This window comes from Schistocerca nitens, chromosome 3 (genome assembly GCF_023898315.1).
Source record: "Schistocerca nitens isolate TAMUIC-IGC-003100 chromosome 3, iqSchNite1.1, whole genome shotgun sequence".
In the NCBI taxonomy this organism is placed as follows: Eukaryota; Metazoa; Arthropoda; class Insecta; order Orthoptera; family Acrididae; genus Schistocerca; species Schistocerca nitens.
The window spans coordinates 457497008-457522702 of NC_064616.1; positions in this window are offsets into that span (position 1 = coordinate 457497008).

A 25695-nucleotide genomic window follows, 5' to 3' on the forward strand; every position below is an offset into this window, starting at 1 on the left:
TGGTGGGGACAGTCTGTCTTGGAGGAATGCACTATGCGAGACAGCGCTCACCAGGTCTTCGTCGTACGCTCTAACGACCATCACTTGCGTGCAGGCACATTATGCTTTCATAACTGAAGACCACGGCGCGCCATTCTATTTTCCAACTGATCCACTAGCGTGAGTGGAAGATGGGATAGAGGGGTGTGTCCCCTTAGTCCCACTGTTAATAACCGGTTGGCAACAATTCGTGTTGTCACGCCTCGGTTCACATCCCTCTTGTCTCTGCTGTAGTAGCTTTTCAATCTGCCATTGCTACCCTTACAATAAGACAATTCTGGCCGGCTTCAGTTCTGTAGGACGTCCAGAAGATCGTCTAGGTATGTGGAAATGTTCACGTTGTCACAGATATCTGCATCGTAGAAGAACTGACGCAGAAAGTCCAACTTGTGTGGTAGTTCTATGAAAGGCCCATCCCGCCACTCGGAATGGCGCAATTGCACCCCTTAGTTGGCTGTAGGAAGCAGGAGTGCGCTTCCGTGGCATAGTTGCCTGATTGCTTCACACATTTGCACCAGACTGACAGTGAACTTTCTGGCTCTGAGCGTTCCCTTTTCGAAGGTGGATGCAGATGGCGCTCTGTTAGCTATGTCACTATATATAATACCCCTTTTATTTCGCGAGCAGTTAAATAGGTTAAACATATCGAGACGCTGTTTTCAGCAAATGTTAGATCGTCGAGGGGCACGTATTTTTTTGTTTGGTTGATGTTTTTAACGCTGGTATAAACGGAGATATTGAAACCATTACATTTTTTTTAAATGGGGCGGTATACGTTGTATAACTGCATTCTATAGTTCTTGAGAAAACAATTACAGTGATACAGCGTTTATTAATGTTAACGTTGAACCTGTCGTAAAACATTCTAGAAATATCTTAGAGTTTGAGAACACGCTGGTCGGAATCACCATTAGCGGTGCCAACACCGCCAAGCAGAGCTCTCGTGTTACCCTGTGTTAGATTGTCAACACATTTACCTGTTTAGTTGTGTGCCTTGCAGGCCGCTGATTTCTTCTTCAACGTTAATTGCATGCAGATACAGGGTGTTTCAAAAATGACCGGTATATTTGAAACGGCAATAAAAACTAAACGAGCAGCGATAAAAATACACCGTTTGTTGCAATATGCTTGGGACAACAGTACATTTTCAGGCGGACAAACATTCGAAATTACAGTAGTTACAATTTTCAACAACAGATGGCGCTGCAAGTGATGTGAAAGATATAGAAGACAACGCAGTCTGTGGGTGCGCCATTCTGTACGTCGTCTTTCTGCTGTAAGCGTGTGCTGTTCACAACGTGCAAGTGTGCTGTGGACAACATGGTTTATTCCTTAGAACAGAGGATTTTTCTGGTGTTGGAATTCCACCGCCTAGGACACAGTGTTGTTGCAACAAGACGAAGTTTTCAACGGAGGTTTAATGTAACCGAAGGACCGAAAAGCGATACAATAAAGGATCTGTTTGCAAAATTTCAACGGACTGGGAACGTGACGGATGAACGTGCTGGAAAGGTAGGGCGACCGCGTACGGCAACCACAGAGGGCAACGCGCAGCTAGTGCAGCAGGTGATACAACAGCGGCCTCGGGTTTCCGTTCGCCGTGTTGCCGCTGCGGTCCAAATGACGCCAACGTCCACGTATCGTCTCATGCGCCAGAGTTTACACCTCTATCCATACAAAATTCAAACGCGGCAACCCCTCAGCGCCGCTACCATTGCTGCACGAGAGACATTCGCTAACGATATAGTGCACAGGATTGATGACGGCGATATGCATGTGGGCAGCATTTGGTTTACTGACGAAGCTTATTTTTACCTGGACGGCTTCGTCAATAAACAGAACTGGCGCATATGGGGAACCGAAAAGCCCCATGTTGCAGTCCCATCGTCCCTGCATCCTCAAAAAGTACTGGTCTGGGCCGCCATTTCTTCCAAAGGAATCATTGGCCCATTTTTCAGATCCGAAACGATTACTGCATCACGCTATCTGGACATTCTTCGTGAATTTGTGGCGGTACAAACTGCCTTAGACGACACTGCGAACACCTCGTGGTTTATGCAAGATGGTGCCCGGCCACATCGCACGGCCGACGTCTTTAATTTCCTGAATGAATATTTCGATGATCGTGTGATTGCTTTGGGCTATCCGAAACATACAGGAGGCGGCGTGGATTGGCCTCCCTATTCGCCAGACATGAACCCCTGTGACTTCTTTCTGTGGGGACACTTGAAAGACCAGGTGTACCGCCAGAATCCAGAAACAATTGAACAGCTGAAGCAGTACATCTCATCTGCATGTGAAGCCATTCCGCCAGACACGTTGTCAAAGGTTTCGGGTAATTTCATTCAGAGACTACGCCATATTATTGCTACGCATGGTGGATATGTGGAAAATATCGTACTATAGAGTTTCCCAGACCGCAGCGCCATCTGTTGTTGACAATTGTAACTACTGTAATTTCGAAAGTTTGTCTGCCTGAAAATGTACTGTTGTCCCAAGCATATTGCAACAAACGGTGTATTTCTATCGCTGCTCGTTTAGTTTGTATTGCCGTTTCAAATATACCGGTCATTTTTGAAACACCCTGTATGTACACCAATGAGAACAAATTGGATATGCTACTTTTATATGGTGAGTGTAAAATAAATAACGTAAAAACAGTGTAACGATTAAGGCCATGTATCCAGATCGCCATGTCCGGCGCGCCAGGAAATTGCTCGAATTATTAACACGCTATAGCGGACAAGCTGCTTGAACGTCAAAAAGTGGACAAGAAAGAAGATTTCAACTGACAGACCACTCGAATAAAGTGTTCTAGCTAATACGCTAATGGATCGGCACAGTGGCACGAGACATATTGCCAAAGAATATGGAATCAGCAAGACGAGAATCATTTGCATCTTGCATCGACAGAATTTCCGTCCCTATCATCTGTCACTACATCAGGCACTCGACAACCGTGATGTCTAACGTCGCACAGAAATTTGTCGGTTTGCCCTTCAGCAACTGAGAGATGATCCTACTTTCTCCAATATGCGCTATTTAACGATAACACAACGTTCACTACCACGCTAATGTAAATTTTCGCAACATGCACTACTGGGCAGCCGAAAATCAACATTGGTTTGATTAGGTGCAACTTCAACCGCCGTGGATTCTGAACGTGTGGTGCGGCATTATAGGATATTACACTGTGGGACGTTACTTCATCTCAGGCGTTGTTATAGGACGTTCGTACCAACCCTTTCTGATAAACTGTCTGCCAGTTCTTGCAGAAGAAGTACCACTGGAAATTCAACAGTGTATGTAGTTGCAATATGCCGGTTGTCCAGCTCACACAACATGTGTTGCAGCAGAAATACTGAATGACAACTTTCCTGGACGTTGGTTAAGGCGAAATTCTGTTGTAAAATTGCCTGCAATGTCCCCCGGTTTGACTCCTCTTGATGTCTTTCTTTGGGGTGCACTCGAATATTTAGTCTAAGACGAAGTCCCAGCTACGCCAGGCGATATGTGTCGTCGAATAGCCAGTGCATGCTCTACCATGTCATCCACCGCAATTACATCTGTTCCCGGTTCTTTCGAAAGGCGATTGTAAATGTGCCTTTCAGCACGTGGTCAAGAATTTGAACGCATGCTTAAATAAAGGATAAAGTTATTATTTTGGAAGAATAAATTTATGTTATGTGATTAGGGTGCTAACCAAATGATTATTAGTTATTTGTTTATTTCATTTATGTGTGTACGAAACTGCATTGCAATGTCAAATAAGTCGACAGCGTGTATTGCACGTAGCTGGTAACAGTGTCATTACGCGGTTAATTTTCAGCATAAAACGACGTCGTTAAGAAGAGTATTTAATTTGCGGTGCAAAAGTGGTCACCAAAGTATTTTTAATAAAATGTTTAGTTCAACAAGTATATCCCATACGATATGACTTAGAGCAGTGTACGTAGAGACAGTTGTGCGACCGCATATATTTTCCCTCTAAGAAGCACACAGCACGTACAGGAAAAGACAGGTCAAATCTTCCTTCTAACGTTTAAACATTTAATACAGTAGTTGCTTTTTGGAGCTTATAAGACCCCTTGATTGTTGAAGAGTGAATAGTTGATTTCTCTGTTTCAGATCACGTTAGTCTCGGAGGATGTACAAATGGGAAATAGTGTTCCCAAAGCCCTTTGTGAAGCAGTAAATTACAGCCTATGTCGTATTTCCGTATACGACATTCGTAGGTGAACCTGCATCTAGGTCGTAACTTGGTTCCATCGGAAATAAAGCTTTATTCTCTCAGAGCAACCCTACGTTAAGGTATTCAACTACGCAGCCTGATCCGAGACGCCTGCTTGGCAGTGTTCGCACAGCAAATGCCGTTTCCGGCCACTGTGGTTTCACATTCTAAGACGTCTCTCGAATTTTTTACGACAGGTTTCAACGTCAACATTAACAAAACTATATCGCTGTAACTGTCTTCTCAAGAGCTATCCAGTGCACTTATAAAAAGTATACGGTTCCATTAAAAAAAAAGCACTTCATTATCTCAGTTGATACCAGCGTTAAAAACATTAACCAATCAATAATGTATAATATACGCGCCCCTCAACGCTCTAACATTTGCCAAAAATCACGTTTCGATATGTGTACGTTCGCGAAACAAAAGTCTACTTTGTTTATACTAATATGGAATACGTGCGAATCTTTGTGGTTTCAGCGACAATTTTGCAAAATAAATGTGTTAGTTAAAATTCAGCAGTCTGTTCTGCGTTGATATCCTGTCATCACTAGAGATAACTAGAACTGATCCAATAAATGTTCAAGCAACAGCGATTGATCAGTCTGACACCTTTCTGATAATTATTGTGAAAGCCTCACGCACTGGTATAATTTGTTCACCTGATAGATTCATGTGCTAATATTTTGAAAATAAACTAGATCACAGATTAAATTACTTCATCAAACAACTACTACAATTTTGCATGAAAGAGGGCACACTCTTGTATGTTTAAAGTATGCCTAATGCTCACAGTGTCAGTTCAGAAACTAATTTCCATTAGCATTCTTCGAAACTTTGCGCATATATTAAGCCAGGGTTGAATCAATAAATCAAACGGTAATTTATTGAGTCACAGGGCACATTTCAACAAGCACCAACGGAATAAAGAAAGCTGACATTTATAGCGGATCTTGGCTGAAGAAGAAATGTAACAATTTGAATACAAGTAAGTGGTAAAACAGTCATTATTAGCATCAAAATTATCTGCCTCACTACCAACTGCAAAGGAAACATAAATTTACATTTCTGCAATAAAGCAACGACGTGCGCCACCATTATTCATTCATGCCCAAAGTGTAACTTCTGATATGTATCTTGCACTGTATCAAAGGCTTAACTGTTAATTTGCGACGTCCTTGCCCGTTATCACAAAAAAAGAAAAACTTTCAAAACAAAGATATCGGACTCTTCACACACAGTAACTGATGACATGTGACGGCCATCATTCTCATCACCATCCTCAAGTCCAAAAGCGCAGTATAAATTTACTAGTCATTTGCCCACCACTGTTGATAGACGCTCCAAGTCAGTGGTGTGTAATTCACCGTCGGACGCCTGCGCCTATTGCACGCTATAATCACTCCTCCACGTTAGTGTTGACTATATCTAATAATGTGAAGTTTCTGCAACTGATGTTCAAACGATAAAGACTGCCACTCATCTTATTATGGCAGGGAGTGCATCGCGTATCACAAGCCAGGCCCTTTAGCCGCCATGTGGTTAGGTAATTGGACACCAGTATTGTCATGGTGTACTACGCGACCCTACCACATCCTATTGCTATCATCGGTACATGGAGCTCCAACGAAGCTATTGCTCCTGCTGCGTATAACGACCAGCATACATAGATACAGATAGGCACAAGGGCAGCCTTGTTATTAAACAACTGGCGCATTTGCCAACCAAGCTTCAGTGCCCAGAAGATCCTACTAAATACACATATCAATGCCTAAGTCAGTTATGAACAAGTGATATGAATTCTAACATTATTTTTAGTTGACTGACATTGATGGGTGGACAAAATTATAGATGCACCATAACAGAACACTCTACCATCTTTAACATGGTGAGCTGCAGTCTGGAACCGAGCGACCGCTACGGTCGCTGGTTCGAATCCTGCCTCGGGCATGGATGTGTGGGATGTCCTTAGGTTAGTTAGGTTTAATTAGTTCTAAGTTCTAGGCGACTGATGACCTCAGAAGTTAAGTCGCATAGTGCTCAGAGCCATTTTTTTAACATGGTGAAGCAATACCAGGCCTGCCGCTGTGGCCGAGCGGTTCTAGGCGCTTCTGTCTGGAACCGCGCAGCCGCTACGGTCACAGGTTTGAATCCTGCCTCGGTCATGGATGTGTGTGCTGTCCTTAGGTTAGTTAGGTTTAAGTAGTTCTAGGTTCTAGGGGACTAATGACCTCTGATGTTAAGTCCCATAGTGCTCAGAGCCATTTGAACCAATTGATTTGGAGCAATACCGCTGACATTCGAAACAGCTTCCCTTCCTCTCGGAATGGATAAATAGAGGTACTACATGGATTTCAAGGGAATCTTATACCAATTTTACTACAAAAGAGTGGGGAGTTCAGCTACCGTAGCAGCGATGTAGATGGATAGCGATCACGCACCTTTCCCTCCAAAGTAGACTAGAATAGCTCAATGATATTAAGATCTGATGATTGTGATGGGTATGGGAGATGCGATAATTTATCCTCGTGGTCACAAAATTAGTTCTGGACGCTGCGAGGTATGTGAACAGGGGAAATGAACATTGTACAATCGGATGGACCAGCCAAAATAATCACGAAATATTTGGTAGTAATGCGACCTTGCAAAGCATGAGGCCCATGGAATGGTACGATATGTTTGTTCGAATCATAAGCGTAAACCCATCTCCCCCACCCCCCTCTCCTCCATATTTCACTCGTCGGACATTTACTCTGCCAGAAGTTGGAAACAGTATGAAACAAGACTCATCCAACCAAACGACATTCTTCTATTGCTCTATATTCCTGGATATATTGCTTCGGCTCCACGTTTTTCCGTTACGGGTATTTGCATCAATGATGCGTGGTTTTTTAACTGAAGCTTTCCCTGCTTTTCCCTGCTTCCGGAGTGCCTTCGTTTTGTTTTGGTACTGACAGGATTCGCGAATTAGACATTCAGTCCAGCAGTGATATTTGCATCTGTCTTCCTCTCTTCTATAGTCACAATCTTCTTCAATGACCGTCCGTCAGGATCAATTGACACATATTTTCGTCCGCATTGTGACTTAGCAAACGAGGTTTTTCCGCTTCATCTGTATGCGGTATAAATCTTCTTCGAATGCACTGACCTCCAACATAAAGCCCTGACACATGCAACGTATTGAGGATACTTCACAGGTACCGTCAATGTTCATATACAACAACAGTTCAACGTTATGTCTTAGCTAGCACCTGCATTTATGTTCGAGCATGGATTTCTCAAGGTATTTTTGTCGACCTGTTGTAGTTGGTATGATTTTACGTTGTTTGGTTTTCAGTATCAGCTGAACGAAAATTAGCTGTTATTCTGTATAAAGATCTGAAAGAACTTTACGCAAGTCCCACTCGTGGGTGTTCAAAAAACTTTCCAATGCATATTAAAACTGTCTGCTAAACATCGTTTCTGCAGAGGTCACCGAATTCCATTCGCCACACAGGTCGTTTAATCTGTGCTACATATATTCTAGGTCTTGGGACGATCCCGCCCATATCAAATTGCCTGTAACACCAGAGGTTACTCTTATATTCTGAACGTTTCTGTTTGCATCTGAGGCGATTTCTAGGCCTTCGTAAGCCCCCAGTTAAATATCGGCGTCTATCCGACACCGCTATCAGCGGAAATATTGAGGTTAGGGCCACTATTTGTACGACAGTGATAGAGCTTACACATATTTAGAGCTTCCATTACATGTTAGATGGTCCAGCTTGGATACTCCAGGATCTAAAAACACACACTTTAGTTTGTACTAGTACAATTAGTGGCATTTGAAGGCATATTTCTGAGGTGTCTAAAGCAGCTAATTCAAAACATTCAGAAATGCTCAAGTTACGTCTTAAACATGATCATAACATTACCAATTGAAAAAGAGCACATGGTTAACTAGCCAGCAAACATAATTCCCTGACCTTGAGACTAAAGGATTGTGCTGCCAGATCAGTAAATCCTGTTTCTTTTCTCAAAAAAGTAAGTATCTTATGCACATTTACGTGTAAATGTTCACAAGTTTACGTCTGAGCATGTAGTGCACATAGACAGATTGCCAGCACCAGAAACATAAAAGGAATACAGTTATTAAAGAGCAATATAAATTACTATGGTGGATTATTTATATCCCATGACACTCAGATTGTAACTCTAGCCGGAAATGGGATAAAATTGTCTGCTTCTATGCATGCCAGTAGTCAGCGTTTATTCAATTAAAAGTGTTAGCAACTGGCCCCATTATTATCAACAGTCACGCTCAACAAGTGTTTCACGCTAGCGCGAAATGCATCATAGTATGGGATAGAAGCTATACAATACCGCCTCATTAATTTCAATAAGCCATGACAGTTACCTGATATTTCAATATAAACTAATCTTTATTTCTCCAAAAACATAATTATATGTACTTAAAATATACACTATCCTGTCACATTAATCTGAACACCTGTTAAAAGCCTGAATAACCACGTATTGCAGCGCAGACCGCTGCGAGACGTGTAGGAAAAGAGTCTGTGAGGTTCTGAAAGATACCGATAAGGATGTGGAGCCATGCCGACTCCAGTGCCGTGGCCAGCTGCATTATGTTTCTCTGTTGAGAATCCATTGAGCCAACAGTCCGATCGTGGTGGTCTCAGAGATTCTCCATTGGGTTGAGATCCGGGAAGTTTCGTAGCAAGTGATGTACGGTACACTCATCCTAGTACTGTTTGAACCACGAACGTACACTGCGAACTGTGTGAAACATTGCATTGTGCTGCTGGTAGATGCCATTGTGTCGAGGAAAAACAAGCTGCATGTAGGGGTGGACATTGTCCTCAAGGATAGATGCATACTTGTGTTGACCCATTGTGCCTTCCAAAATGACGAGATAACCCAGAAAATGCCACAAGAACATTCCCCAGACCACAATGCTCCCCCTTCTGTCCTTTGGCCTTGCGACAACTTTACAAGGTGTTTGCATTCAGACGTTTCGCGCCTACGCGCCAACGGCCATCTGTCCGAACACTCTGGACAGTTCGGGCGAATGATTTGACCACTCAGATCGCACAATGTGAGTCCACTCCAACATGTATGGGCCATAATCGAGAGGACATGGCGTACCTACACATATCAAAAAAAGTTTTGCATCACCTCGGTTCCGAGAGTTGAGTAGCCTGTACAGAAAATTGGAATAGAGATCAACATAAATATCATTTCCACCCGTTTAATTGCTCATGGAAACCACACCTTGCCTGTTGTATCACCATACATTGAGACCTTCGGAGGTGGTGGTCCAGATTGCTGTACACACCGGTACCTGTAGTACCCAATAGCACGTCCTCTTGCATTGACGAATGCCTGTATTCGTCGTGGCATACTATCCACACGTTCATCAAGGCACTGTTGGTCCAGATTGTCCCACTCCTCTACGGCGATTAGGCGTAGACCCCTCACAGTGGTTGATGAGTCACGTCGTACATAAACAGCTCTTTTCAATCTATCCCAAAAATGTTTGGTAGTGTTCATGTCTCAAGAGCATGCTGGACACTATAGTCGAGCGATGTCGTTACCCTGAAGAAGGTCATTCACAAGATGTGCACGATGGGGGGCGCGAATTGTTATCCATGAAGACGAATGCCTCGCCAATATGCTGCCGATATGGTTGCACTATCGGTCGGAGGATGGCATTCACGTATCGTACAGACGTTACGGCGCCTTCCGTGACCACCAGCGGCGTACGTCGGTCTCACATAATGCCACCCTAAAACAGCAGGGAACCTCCACCTTGCTGCACTCGTTGGACAGTACGTCTAAGGCATTCAGCGTGATCGGTTTGCCTCCAAACACATCTCCGACGATTGTCTGATTGGAGGCATATGCCACACTCATCGGTGAAGAGAAAGTGATGCCAATCCTGAGCGGTCCGTTCGGTATGTTGCTGGGCCCTTCTGTACCGCGCTGCATGGTGTCGTGGTTGCCAAGATGGACCTCGCCATGGAAATCGGGTGTGAAGTTGCATATCAGGAACCTATTGCACGCAGTTTGAGGCGTAGCATGACGTCCTGTGGCAGCACGAAAAGCATTATTCAACTTGGTGGCGTTGCTGTCAGGGCTCCTCCGAACCACAGTCCGTAGGTAGCGGTCATTGACTGCCCTTGGGCGCACTGACAGAGGCATGTCATCAACAGTTCCTGCCTTTCTGTATGTCCTCCATGTCCGAACAACATCGCTTTGGTTCACTCCGAAACGCCTGAACACTTCCCTTGTTGACAGCCCGGCCTGGCACAAAGTAACAATGCGGACGCGATCGAACCGCGGTATTGACCGTGTAGACATGGTTGAACTACAGACAACACGAGCCGTGTACCTCCTTCTTGGTGTAATGACTGGATCTTATCGGCTGTTGTACCACTCCGTCTAACAGGCGCTGCTGGTGCTTGGTTCTTTACATCTTTGGGAGGGTTTAGTGACACCTTTAAACAGTCAGAGGGCCGGTGTCTGTTATACAATGTCCACAGCCAACGTCTATAGTTTGTAGTTCTGGGAACCGGGATGATGCAAAACGTTTTTTGATGTGTGGAATACCCTGCACCGGCAAGTCTTCAGGAATTATGGACTGCTATAGAGGCAGCATGACTCCGTATTTCTGCAGGGGACTTCCAACGACTTATTGAGTCATTACCACGTCGAGATTCTGCACTACACTGAACAAAAAGTGGCCCGACACGTTGTTAATAGGAATCCCGCAACTTCTGTCACCTCAGTGTAGTTGGTATTGTACACTGCTGTAAGTATACTGGCGACATCATATCACTAGAGGGAACAAGGTGGCAATATGCAACTAACTGAAATTTATTCGTCACAGATGTAACGATTCTGTATACCCTTGCACGCTTCTGGGTAATATTTCATGTAGATGAAAACAAAAGACTGATGACCTCAGAAGTTGAGTCCCATAGTGCTCAGATGAAAACAAACACATGTTTACTAATTTGTACTATTTCTTTGGTTACTCAACCGTTGCCAAGATATTATATGGTATCTATTGGGAATTACGTGTCAATTATTAGGTTTATTGAAATTATTTACCTGTAGTTTGCGATTAGATGAACTTTGTGATGGCAAGAAAGCATCCAATTATGTTTGCGTCAGAGGCGCTGCTGCCCAATGTAATTAATCAAAAATATGCAATGAACACAGCCAGTCAATTATGGAGTCAGAAAATTTCACTTGATCGCTTTGTTTGTCGCCCATTGGAACGTCCCAAGATAGTGTAGTGCCTGTGAACGTGGGCCTTCTGGCTAAGTAACTGCAATAACAATATTCACTACGACCAAGGCTAAACACGCAATGTCATCATGTTTATTTGAAAATTAACAGGCCTTGTGTTTTATGCCCAACTTCATTCACTTCCGAGTCGTACGCAAATTCTCAATTACTTATAACATGGTAGATGCCGTGACAGGGCTGTCTTCAGTTATATGGAGATCGCCAGAGTGTCAGACAAAACTGGTCTAAGGTATAGTACATTATTTTCTTTGTACCACCATTTCAATACCACTGCCCCAGCATATTACTAACGAAGCGAGTCGGTGGGAAGTATGACCTCTGCTGGTTGATGGGGCCATGTTTTGTTTGTCAGGATGATACCGAACCCCACCTGGCGCGTCTTGGATTTATTCGTGATTTTGGAGGCGGGAGAGACATTTAGGGCGGCTATAGAGAAACAAATGGTTAACATAAACAGTTCCTCATTAATTCATTCAACTTGGACAGCCATTCGGTTGCGCCCTCCTGTCTGGCACTGTTTACCGTTGCCTCGCAATATTTCCACTCGGTGATACAGGCGTAGCAGATGGACAGGGACGCTTTGCACGCAGAACGGAGGCGAGTTGCTTAGACTGGGCGGCTGACTGGGCGGCAGTGTCCCATGCAGTGGACAACATCTCTGCTGCAAGTACGAGGCAGCCAGCTTCATCTTCTCAGTTGCTGCAACTCGTGGCGCTTCCCAGAGGCTAGGTCTTGATCGAAGGCTGGAGAGCAGCGGTGAGCAGCTCGCGGACTCTATCGGCACATACAATGTTGAGCGGCCCTGCAGAGGCAGCGACACACAATTTGCCGCCAAGGCTGAGCAATCAGTCAGTGGTCCGTGGATTGCAATGTGGCGATGGCAGTGGCGGCGGTGACATAGTTACACTGTATACTCCATGGCTGCGTTAGAAGAACTCGTAGCGATGACTGACATATAGCAGGCATTGTGCTTGGCCCTACCATGCCGGTCATGATCTACTCCAACGTGCCAGAATTTAAATGCAGCTGCTTGGTGCTGACTTCACAGAAGGGGCTGCGTTTCTGTGTAATCGTAGATGTGTCTGGAAATGGTTTGGTGACTGACGACCGTTTGTTTTCACACGACAGTGTGTCAAACTGCAGAAGCTTCCTGACTTTCCAGGCCATTGAGACGTGAAAGTTTGATAATACGGAAGTAAGTGCTTCTGCTGAGTTTCTGAATTCTCAGGAGCATCAACTTGCAGCGTCCGTGCTTGGGGGCCCAGCAGTCAGTCCACGGCTTCGGTGGTCTCTATTTCATTACATAGTGTTTACTGTCCTGGAATCAATACACTGTATAATATAGAATCTTGACCTGTCAGAGTGGCACGGAGAACCAGTTGGCACTGGTATAATGTTTTTCCTTCTTGTCCAAAACTGTGTGCTCCATGGGTGCGCACTGATTTTGCCACCCTGTTTCACAGGACAAGCAGTTAATAGTAGTGGATGCTCTCTCTAATTTTCCACTCATAGCATAGTTGTCTGGCACCTTTGTGAAAAGCATGTACAAGTCCTAGACGTTACTTTCGTAATAGTGGGCATTCCCCACACTACTAAGTCTGACAATGGTATCAGTTTCATAGATATAGCATTTTAGCAGTTCTGCCTATGTAATGGCATGGGATATCTGACCATGGCTCATTTTATCAGCATCTAATTCCCAACGGGAAGTAATGGTAAATAAAATGTAAAATGCTATGATTTCAGTTTCATCCCAGGATGATCACACCAGCTTCCTCACAAAGTACCAATCAATCCTCACAATCAAATATAACCCAGCCGAAATTCTGTATGAGTGCTGACATCACATATTATTCGACCTTCTATACCTCACACAGCAAGCAGTAAGTCTACATTCCCACACCCCATAGTGTTGTGTAGTCTCCCAAGATTTAGTTCGCATCATTCGATGGGTCCCAGAATTGAAGGTGAAATGACACGACTCTGGGGAGCACCATTTCTTATATAATGACCAAACAGATCAATCAGGGACAGTGACACACAGGACAGCAGAATAACGCGTAATCCCATTGGCAGTTGTTCACAAATCCCACCCATATGACTGCCGGTATCAGTGCCCTTGCCGCAATGATGTCATGGTACATTAACCCTCTTCAAGCAATAAGCCTTCCAAAAGTATCACTTTGCAATCAGAAGTTTATCTAAGCTAGTTTCAAGCAAACACGCTGCCACCACCTGGCTTTCTCTTTGACACTACAACGCAGACCACATGGATGGTGGCATTAATGTTAATCCTCCTTCACCACTCCGTTGGTCTGAGCACCACCCCAACCATTTTCAAGACAGGGTGCTTCTTTTGTATCATACGACACTGATACTGATTCGGACTCGAAATCAGAGACATTAGCAGTGTGTGAAGTGGTGTCCTCCCATCCAAACCATGGAGCGCATCAGCGCAGGGTAAGGTCAACAAGTGCCGAGTAGTTTCAAATATCTGGTGCCGCTCGCTTTCCAACACTGTAGTGTGGTAAATGAAGATCTCAGTAGCGCAACATCTCGCTACCTGGTATTCTACAGAGTGTGGGTTTCTCCTTTGGTGCTATGAACTTCGGCTCGTGACGATAATAACTTTTTATTAATTTTTTTTTGTTATCCTGGTTCACTCCAGCACTCTCTCGACGGCTTCACCAGTGGCTTCTACAGCTTTGCTGCTCCTTGGCATATGCCTCTACCATCTTTATATCATTTACTCTTAAAGCTACTTATTCCTCCTCGTCTCCGTTTTTACTAGAGGTTGACTTCCCTGCAGTCATAATCTCTACAAATGTGCCCCATAAGTCGTGTTACGCTGGATGGCAGAGAGTACTCTATGTACAAATATCAATTTTCCCATTCCTGTTCCATCCGTGAAGGATGCATGATGCAATTTCCATCGGAGTCTGATGAGCATCTACCTGAAGCTTTCCCTCATACTTAGTGAACCTGTGACGAAACAGTGTCATCTTCATTCGATCTTCTTTATCTGCTCCATTAATCTTACCAGATGAGGGAAGAGAGGGACAAGAAATTCTAAGAATTAGAAGAAAGTTGTTTTGTAACTTACCAACTTGATTGTTTAATTAAATTTCCTAAAGATGTTTCCAGTGATTCCATGTCTCGCAACTGCTTTTGCTACCACTTACTAGCTTCATGTACTCGTTCCCAAAGGATACTTCTAGAAATTTTATATATTTCACTACTTCCAGCGATTGATTACCGAACTTATGGTCTACCAGTAATAGGTATTTTCCAATTATTTGCTCCCAACACAATAAATGTAGTTACTTTTAGGGTCAACTTATAGCCCAGCACGAGATGTTCTATCTCTGTACGTCTTCCTGCATTTCACTATAATTTCCTAACTATTTTTACTTTCTTATATGGAAAACACATGCAAACAGCCTAACCGTGGTTCCTGCAGTACTTAGCATATTATTTATATGCATTCAAGAACACTCGAAGTTTCTAATCCTTATTAGAATGTTAGTTGATGAATTAATCTGACACTCCCTGGAAAACGCCAACAATGACAGCTAAAATTTGCACATCAGCAGCATCTAGTCCTTTTCAGGACAAATACTCATATCATCTCAGTCAAAATATTATTGCGTTTAGCTATTCCCTGAACTGACTGTCAATCTGTGGTTTAGTATGTATGTGACTAGAAATGCCGGCTGGTGTGCCCGAGCGGTTGTAGGCTCTTCAGTCTGGAACTGCGCGACCGCTACGGTCGCAGGTTCGAATCCTGCCTCGGGCATGGATGTATGTGACGTTAGGTTTAAGTAGTTCTAAATTCTATGGGACTGATGACCTCATAAGTTAAGTCCAATAGTGCTCAGAGCCATTTAAACCATTTTTTTTTTTTTTTTTGTGACTAGAAAATAATAATCGTGCTAATACCGAGTAACATCACCTATGGTCTTGATAAAAGCGTCGGTTTGTGCAAGGAGAGGAGACAATGAGTTTCCTTTTAGTATGATATATCCATGTGAAGCCATTCATTGAGGATTAGATCCCGAACAGCTACCAACCTGAAGGTATGTTTGTCGTTAAGATTCACCTGCAGTTCGAAACAGTTCTAGACCGTTTTATGGAATTAAGATTTGGCGACGTAACAAGCCAGTCTGTGTACGATAAAGTGGCCAAGTGTACGTCATGTCAGAGATGTTTCGCTTAGACCTGGCCGGCCGCGGTGGTCTAGCAGTTCTAGGCGCTCAGTCCGGAACCGCGCGACTGCTACGGCCGCTGGTTCGAATCCTGCCGCGGGCATGGATGTGTGTGATGTCCTTAGGTTAGTTAGGTTTAAGTAGTTCTAAGTTCTAGGGGACTGATAACCTAAGATGTTAAGTCCCATAGTGCTCAGAGCCATTTGAACCATTTGCTTAGACCTGTGAACATGGCTGTTATCACCTGAGAAAATGAGTCTGTCCTGAACCGATCCACCACGAACAGGAAGTCGAATGGGCAACAATAGTCAACAAAAACTTTGAAGTAAACATCCTGATTAGCAGTATAACAATGTTGGTTCTGGTCCATTGCCATACAACTAGTGCCACAGGAGCCATACCCCATATGACATCACAAACTAAGATGACAAAAACCGAGATGGCGTTGCCGAGATATAGAAAAACGCTAGAAGATCGAGGGAAATTTAAAACTGCAAGATCACAGTGCCGAGAAATTTAAAAAATACTAACTGGTGCTGGTAAAAAATTTTAATTTTTCTGAGCAATCAGTAAAATGAAACAGCCAAAGACAGTCCAGCATTTTCCCTAAAATAAGGTAGACCAATATTTTCAATCCTACAGTATCAACAAAAAGCTACTTAACTTTTTTCACCTCAGCTCTGTAAATTCAACAATTCAACTAATTAGCATATGCGCGCACACACACACACACACACACACACACACACACACTGCAGAGCATCCCACCTGCTTATTTCATCTCTCTCTGTTTTTATACTTCACTAAAAAATTGTCATATACTGCGAGACTATTGTTTATTTCAAATACTGTATGAATCATCAACAGTAAATTTCATTTCTCTCCTCGTTTGCGTCAGATGCTCTACTTCGTATCACCTCTCTTTCTCTCTCCGACCCCCCCCCCCCACTTCCCCTCAAGCCCCTCTCCCACACTCTCTTTCTGTCTTTCTTTTTAATACATCACAGAGGGAATGAGAAGGAAAAAACATAAAACAAAAATGCTTCAGACATAAAATTTATTTTTAAAAATGATTAAATTCCAGTTCAGTTACATCTACATTTTGTTGACTGGACACATTTACATACGAGAAAGAATTTTCAGAGTTTAAAATGTATAATATTTTTGTGTTTAGTATTTTTACATTTTTCAAACAGACTAAACAAAATACTCTACGTATGAAGGGATTAAATTCCTACAAATCATACAAATCATACAGCCGTACGTACATTAAAATCACAGTCAACTCTGTCTTGCGGCTCAAGTCGTTTTGACATGTTACACTGTCACTCAGTAGAAACGTATAAATTTTTATACATATTCTTGTTCACTAGTTTCATCATCCTCAACACCTTTTAGATTATCGTGTAATCTAATCAGTAGCTTGCTATAGTACTGATTTTTCCTTTGCCGTCAGCAACTGATGAATTGTTCCAACAATATCAAACTTATATAACAACTATTAGACGTAAGCCACTGATGATACTGCTGGTTTTGCTAATGTCCTCAGTGCATACGTCACAAAATTGTGTAAATGAAAGTCTAATATGAACTACATAGTACTTCGACAAATAAAAATAATATTTTGCTGATCAGTTGCATGTCGTAATTTAAGAAATCAAAGATTCTCCTGCTTTCATGTTGCGGAAATTGAAGCATCGGGATGAGGACGGAAGCAGAATATGCACTCAAAGACTATTGGCGTTGGAGAAGGGAGAGCGGCATCCAATCTCGACCGAAATACACGTTAACATCAGATCTGGAGTGACAGGGCGCTTTTTTATCTTTAAGACCGCAAAACAACTGTATCATCAAGAGTTTCAGCTATCTATGATGGTGAATTTTAACTTGTGAACTGTGCCATCTTGTGCATAGTATGTCGTGGAACGGTGAACAACGTGGAATGGTTGATTTCGAAAACAGTGACGTAAATCAACGTATATTTTCATTCATATGGTCCTAGTAGAAGAACGGAGTGCGTAAGTTATCAGTTTCTCTTCTTAAGTTAACATGCAATCAGACTGTAAGAGATATTCATTTTCACTCTCTAAAAGGAAACAGTTGTAGCTCTGTGTTAATTCACAAGCATTTTCAGTTATCACACACAAAGTCATTGGTTGCGATTATGATCTAAATACATTTGCGGCGTAAAATCGAGAATGAGGTGTGCGCCCATGTTGATGCCAGATACGAGTATGGAAATAGCTATTATGCACCCTATGATAATACAAAAATAGCCACAGGTATTATTGTGACCACTGTTTTTGATAACGCCTTTCGAAAATATCATCGTGAGGATCAATTAAGGGAACAGCTACCGTACAATGTATTGAGTCAACTTTAGTTTGCCATATTGAACAAGAAGTTCCTATCCGATAATGATAGTTGCGAAAGGCGTTGTTAAAAGTAATGGTCATAAAAATTATTGTGGCTATTTTACTGTTATCATAGCGGTCATAATAACTTTTTCCATGCTCCTACCTATGATCTAAATACTTTTTCAAACGTAAATACGAAAATATTACAGGAAGGCGTTTCAAATTCTTAACACTGTGTTGTTACTGAATTGTATGTAGATATGAATATAATTGCAGCACTGAACGTTCTCTGTTTCAGTATAACAAACGGGTTGATAGTTACAATAAAGATATATTATTCACATTGTATGCAGTTCACTCACAAAATGCAATTTAGTGTAATTTCGATTTTTTAAGAAATATGCAGCTGTCAAAACTTGTTTGGCTGATATATTTACTCGAATTGTAATAACTTACTGTGTACATTAGACGATATTCTAAAAAAAATGATGATCATGATGTATAAAGATACGTATTAAAATCATATGTTTGGCTGTCTGACAGCATAACATCAAATCTATTTGCACTGTCAGGAAAAGTTAACTGTGATTTTAGTGTAAGTGTGAACAAATGCCGGCCGTTGTGTCCGAGCGATACTAGGCGCTTCAGTCCGGAACCGCGCTGCTGCTACAGTTGCAGGCTCGAATCCTGCCTCGGGCATGGATGTGTGTGATTAGGTTCAAGTAGTTCTAAGTCTAGGGGACAAATGACCTCAGATGATAAGTCCCGTAGTGCTCAGAGCAATTTGAACCATTTTTTTTAACAAATGATTTGTTGTGTGAAAATTTTAATGTAGTTTACATCTAACGTATTTTGTTGTTATTTTTTCCCTTCGCATTCACCTCTGCAGTATAATACCGATACCTCACTAAAGTGACTGTTATATAGAGAAATAGAGATGGAGAGAGAGAGAGAGAGAGAGAGAGAGAGAGAGAGAGAGAGAGAGAGAGAGATAAGTGAAATTTGACTAATATTTCTTTAGTGAAGTGTAATACAGACGTGTTAAATTTACCAGTCAGGCAGTAAAGTATTTGGAATAATCGTTTTAGTGGAGCATAAAGCAAATGACAGATAGAAATGTACTGATGAGGAAGAATGTTAGCTGCTTATAAATTTTTTTGGTAAATAATACAGATGTAGATATGTAGTGACTTGTCATCCCATGTGTATGTGAGTATGTGTGTGTGTGTGTGTGTGTGTGTGTGTGTGTGTGTGTGTGTGTGTGTGTGGTACTAATTTAAGAAATTCAGTTGAAGAAGATTATGTAACTTTTGAAAGAAATGTAATACTGATAGTACTTTTTTTGAACATGGCATAAATACAGGTTAAGATTATTTAATTTTTGATTTGAAAATACTGAGGCATAAGTAGATAATTTAGAACTTATTAGCTGTTTCGTTCTACTTAAAAGCTACTGCGCTGTACTAGGCTGTTCCATTCTGATGAACAAAAAAAAATATTTTAAAAAGTCCCCTCAGTTAGTGTCGTCTTGGATTTTTAAGCTCTCTGATTAGCACTTTCATTTTTTAAGGGAAGCTAAAAAAATTTAAACTTCTTGCAAGTGCCCTCTGGAATTTTCAAATTCCTTATCAACATGATGTCATAGAAGGAGGAAGGTTCGGTACGCAAAGATTGTTACACAGATAATGGATGTGGCTTGTGCTGTCATGGGTAAGGCATTACCGTGCTCTGCCAATGAGGTATACGAGCCCTGCAAGGAACTTGCACTGTCACACTAGTAGGCTTCTCCACCACACTTGAGGAATGCTCGGCTCCATGCAGAGCCCACAGGAAATCAATATCTAATTGAAAACGTACCGATCAACGGCCTTAGTTTTTCTTCCGCTATCGAGAACTTGCCAGCTTATAAACTAAACTTGTCAGAAATACTGTAGTTACTCGCTTCTCGCCGGAGACGGCTGTTGGCACTCCTAAGACCGGCAGTGGCATATGTTGTGACGTACACGACGCGGCTTGTCTTCTCTCGTGGGGCCTCGGCCTTGCTCAGGTGACGTCACAACTCTAAACAAAGGGTGCTGGCACCAACACAGTTGTGCCGCTATGATCCATATTTATGGTAACCTGTATGACTGTGACCGACTCTTGATGCGACAAACACCTACTGAAACAACACAAATCAACCTGCAGCAGGAACTCCGGCCGGAGTGGCCGAGCGGTTCGAGGCGCTACAGTCTGAAACCGCGCGACCGCTACGACCGCAGGTTCGAATCCTGCCTCGGGCATGGATGTGTGTGATGTCCTTAGGTTAGTTAGGTTTAAGTAGTTCTAAGTTCTAGGGCACTGATGACCTCAGTAGTTAAGTCACATAGTGCTCAGAGCCATTTAAACCTCTTTTTTTCCCAGCAGGAACTACAATCTCCACACAGTTCCGTTTAAACGCCTCCTTGGGCATCCTGTGGTCTCTACGCCTTCCATCACTTGAAAAGAGACAAAACCGCGACTCCTGAGATCACACGACAATCTTCCGTTAAAGCACCATCCAACATTTGTACTGTGAGCAGAGACCTTTGCGAATCCTTTCGCGCTGTATCCGACTCCCAATGTTAACTACTTGCAGACCCTTTCACAATGTTCGCTCGTAAGCTAGTTGTAATACTTATACATTCGCCTACAGCAGTAACTCCTGTGGAATTTGGAACCTAATGTTTTGACAAGGCGTGACATTGATCTCCGGGCCCTGTTGGCTATAATCATTTCACGACCGTTGTTCTAACACCGCGTTACATTGTTGCAAGTGCTATACCATTCCTTGTAGACACGACGGAAAGTTCCCCTCGATATGCCAACAAATTGGGTAACTTTACTGGTGGCGTTGTTATGAGCATTTCGATATATGTTACCTCTTTTGTGCCATTCCATCACATCTCGACTTCGAATCATCTAACTGTGTTGGTATCATAAAACCGACTGCCACATAAATATCACGTCACTCTCATTGCTTACGTCAGCGATGGAGGTTCTCGTGACCACCTGATACCATTTCCACATCTTTTAAGGGACTCCAAAGTAAATTAGCATTCCGTACTCCCTAAGTCTGTATTTTGTTCACTCTTCAGTAGTGCATAGCTGTATCTAATTCTCAAAAGCCTTCTGCCGTTCAAGGATGATACCTTCCACTTGACGTCAACATTTACCTTCTTCAGATCATGTGAATGAACATGGCGAGTCTCACAAGGTCGCTATTTCTGGGGCTCATATTGCATCAACTAAAGAAATTTTTGATAACCTAAAATTATCAGAATACTCAAGTGTTAAGTGTCTAGTGTAGTTATAAACTTGTGTGAGCGATATAAGTTTATAGTTATAAGCATCTGTCTGACATGCGTTTTGAAAATGAAAAAAACATGTCTTTTCCCAATCACTTTCAGCGGTTTGTTGTTCCACAAACATGTGACCAACTGCTATGACAAGAGAAGCAATGTCTTAGTCATAATATAGGATTTCACGTATATTCATGAGACCAAGTTGTCTTTCTTCTATTTAGCAATTTTAGCAAATTTTCTGTTCCCTTACCACTTATCTTAATATTACTTATTTTGATGTTCGTGTTATGATTGAAAGGAGGAACAATATTACTATCTTTTGCAGAGAAGCAAATTCGGAAATCCAAATTCAGTGTTTTGGGCCTCTCTCTGTCATTCTCTGTGCAGATGTGTTTGGGCTGTTTATCGATTTCACTGAAGCCCTTAACTTCCTATAACTCCCAGACTGCCGTACTAAACCTTACTTCCAGATTCATTGAAAATTTCTCAGATTATTTTTAATTTATTTTTGCTCTATTCTGTTTTGTTACTCAACAAGAATTTGACTTCACTTAAGTGCGTGTTGAAATTTTCTGTGACTGAGTACCATCTGCCTACTGCAGTTATTGCCCAAATGCGGTTCTTTTCTACCCGTAGCTTTACTTGACGCACACACACACACACACATACACACACACACACACACACACACACACACACACACACACACACACACAGACAGACATCTTGTAGCGCGTCTGAAAAGTATCCTAAAATACTCCTGAATTTAATACAGGTTGAGTCTTACAGAGAGAAAAACGGCAACCAGCCACCACTGATAATTCAATTCATCTACGGAAACAGCGTCTTTGCCTGTTTCGAACCGACAGGGTCATCTTCAGACCGCTATCACATTGAAAATGCAGCGTCATTTTGTTTCGATTTACTCCCTTTGACAGACACAAACACAACATGAAACACTACACTAAAGTATAGTAGCCTGCTTGTTCATACATTAGTATATTCGTTAAATCAATTTAAACTTTCAATTAACTGTTACAATTAATGAAATATCCACTATCGCAATATTAATTTGTGTACAAGTGTTATTCATCATTTATTTTGTTGCCTGTGTGTACCACAATTTTACACAACATCATTTCTGTAACATTTTCGAACAAACTAGTTTATTTATTTGAATGATAATCAGTCCTCACTGAAAGTAAATTGCACGTAATGAAACGGTTCTCTTTGCAAATCTGTTACTGTCACATCAATGTACTTACTGAAACATTTCTTGCGATATTTCTTTTCTGGCACTCTTATATGTCAAGTATCTTTGGATACAGACTTCCAAGTGGCAAAAACTTTTTCATGTGATGTGATGTGTGTGTGTGTGTGTGTGTGTGTGTTCGATAATGAGAAACAAATCTCTTCTGCTGCAAGCTCTTTGCTTTCGATATTATGAAAGTCGCAGTTTGACTGAAACAAGAGAAAAATCATCAGTAAACATGGGGTCAAAAAAATGCATGCCTTAAGAGGTGTGATCACTTCTTCACCTACTCCTATGTGAAACACATCATTTCCATAGCCCATAAGATATGCATTTTAGAGTCCATGTGTAGCAGACTTCTTGCTTCGAATTATCGTTCCTGCCACATCCCTGAGTACTGACCATTCGTCGTGGGCACCCTGCATTTATATACCCTTCAATACTTCGTGAACACAAGCAGTCAACATTGCAACATAATGATGCTGGATTTTCGACGTAGGTAACCTAAAATTGTAGCAGTTCTATCTTACAGATTTTTATACATTGTTTTCATTCATTATGATGTGTGTAAACAGTTTCCAATCCTATTATGTGTCACTTCACCAACAGACAAACCGGCGGGACTACAGAAGAGATAAGAAACTCTGTTACTCGAGTCTGATGCGACATCAAGACAACCAACTCTCTCTTGATTCTGTTTACTGATGAAGCTATCATTACAAATAATGTTAAGCCGAATGTAAGAAATATGCCTTATTAGACCGCTGAGAATCGGCGCTGTCTCAGGTAAAGTGAGTACCGGGGGAGTGTAGCATGAACGTTTGGTGCGGCATTATTGGAGACAACATTATAGGTGCTCACTTCATTGAAGTATCGTTAACAAATAAAAAATGCGTATAGTTTCTCATCGAAGTGCCACCTACTCTTGAAGAGGAAGTACCACTGAAATTCGTAGATGTATGTGGTAACAGCACGATGGGCGCCCGGGTCATCAATCGCTTCTGGCAAGGGAAGAGCAGATCCAGTTCTTTCCTGGTTTCTAGAAAGGACGTGAAGGCATCAGTGTACCAACCAGTGCTCCTTGTTTGAAACCACTAGACTTTTATTTCCGTAACTGAGCGAGCTGGTGCAGTGGTTAGCACACTGGACTCCCATTCGCGAAGACGACATTTCAAATCCGCCTCTGAAAATCCTTAATTAGATTTTCGGTGATTTCCCTAAATCGCTCCATGCAATTGCCGGGATGGTTCCTTTGAAAGGGCGTGATCGATTTCCTCCCATATCCACGAAACCGTCCGTGCTTGTGCTTCGTCTCTAATGACGCCGATGTCGACGGGATCTTAAACCATAATCTTCCTTTCTGCTTATCTGGGGTTAAAGATAAAGTCTGTGCATAAGTTCCGAAGACTCAGCAGGATGTAAAACATCGAATAACGCAGCAAGTGCAATTATATCGAAGGAATGCCTTCAGTCCGCCAAGAACTCCTTTCACCAGTGACTGCAGATGTTTATTGCAGTAGACAGTTGCCATTTTGAACACTTGATGAAATTATTGGAATTTTAAGGAAATGTTTACGACCACATTATTTTGCAATTTCCTTTTTGTTGCGGTTGCTGATATAATTTATCAGTGTCAGTGTACATCTTGACAAACTCTTGACGTGGAGATATTATTTGACAATCGTTACTCCTCAGTCCCCTGTTTTACAAGTCCATTAAAATTTTGATGTGCAATTATCTAACGTAATTAACTGCTGTTTCATCATTAAATACCGCATCCTTTCTTTGCCTCCCACTTGGTGTGTCGGTGCAGCCACATATAGCTTTGTGGTTAGTTCAAATGGCTCTGAGCACTATGGGACTTAACATCTGTGGTCATCAGTCCCCTAGAACTTAGAACTACTTAAACCTAACTAACCTAAGAACATCACGCACATCCATGCCCGAGGCAGGATTCGAATCTGCGACCGTAGCAGTCGTAACTAACCTAAGGGCATCACACACATCCATGCCCGAGGCAGGATTCGAACCTGCGACCGTAGCAGTCGAGCGGTTCCGGACTGCGCGCCTAGAACCGCTAGACCACCGCGGCCGGCTTTGTGGTTAGTATTAGTTTTAAGTTAAATTCTAGCTACTCTACCGCTTTTGTAAGTAGACCTTGTTAGCTGCGTCACGCTGATGCGGCCCATCAGCCTGACGCGACTTTACTGTATAACAACAGGAATTTATGCTTAAGGCAGCAATTGGTTTCATGTTCGAAAAAGTTAGTCTTGTTCTAAGTATTTTCATTTCTTTGAAAAAAAAAGAAAATCAGATTTTGAAGAACGAGACGGTTGGTTGTAATTGCGACCGGGACGGTCGCGGGGTTGAAATGACGGAAAGCGCGGTGGGACCCGCGGAGAGGCCCGCGAACAACAACACAACGGAAGAGGACGGACACGACCAACGAAGTACAGAACGAACAACAACAAGATCGAACAACGGAGTCACAAGGAAACCTAACAAACTCGTCCACTCGTGCACAGAACAAGAAATTAAGTAAGCTGTCTAACAGGCGATGTGTCCACAGACGTACGCGAGATTAGACTGGCTGGCTGAGCTTTTTTTTTCCTTTATTGATTTTCAATTGCCCCCGAAGGATGCGGGCTGGCAGGAGCTTAGTACGCTGCTCTACAGCCTACAGACTTTTTTAAAAACGGAAGAAGAAAAGAAACAAGAAAAACAGGCGATAAAACGGTGACTTAAAGTGAAAATGCGGAAAGGTAAAACAGAAAGCAAATGGCTTGGCAATGTTAATAAAATACACAGGAATCAGACAAGTAACATAGTTAACACACAATTAAAAAAAAAAACATGGCGACTGTCTTGTTTCTGTTCGCAAGAGATAAAATATCACACCCAGCGACAGTATGATGGCCGTTCGCAACACTTCCCTAAAGACACACAACACGCAACACTCACTGTAAAACACTGC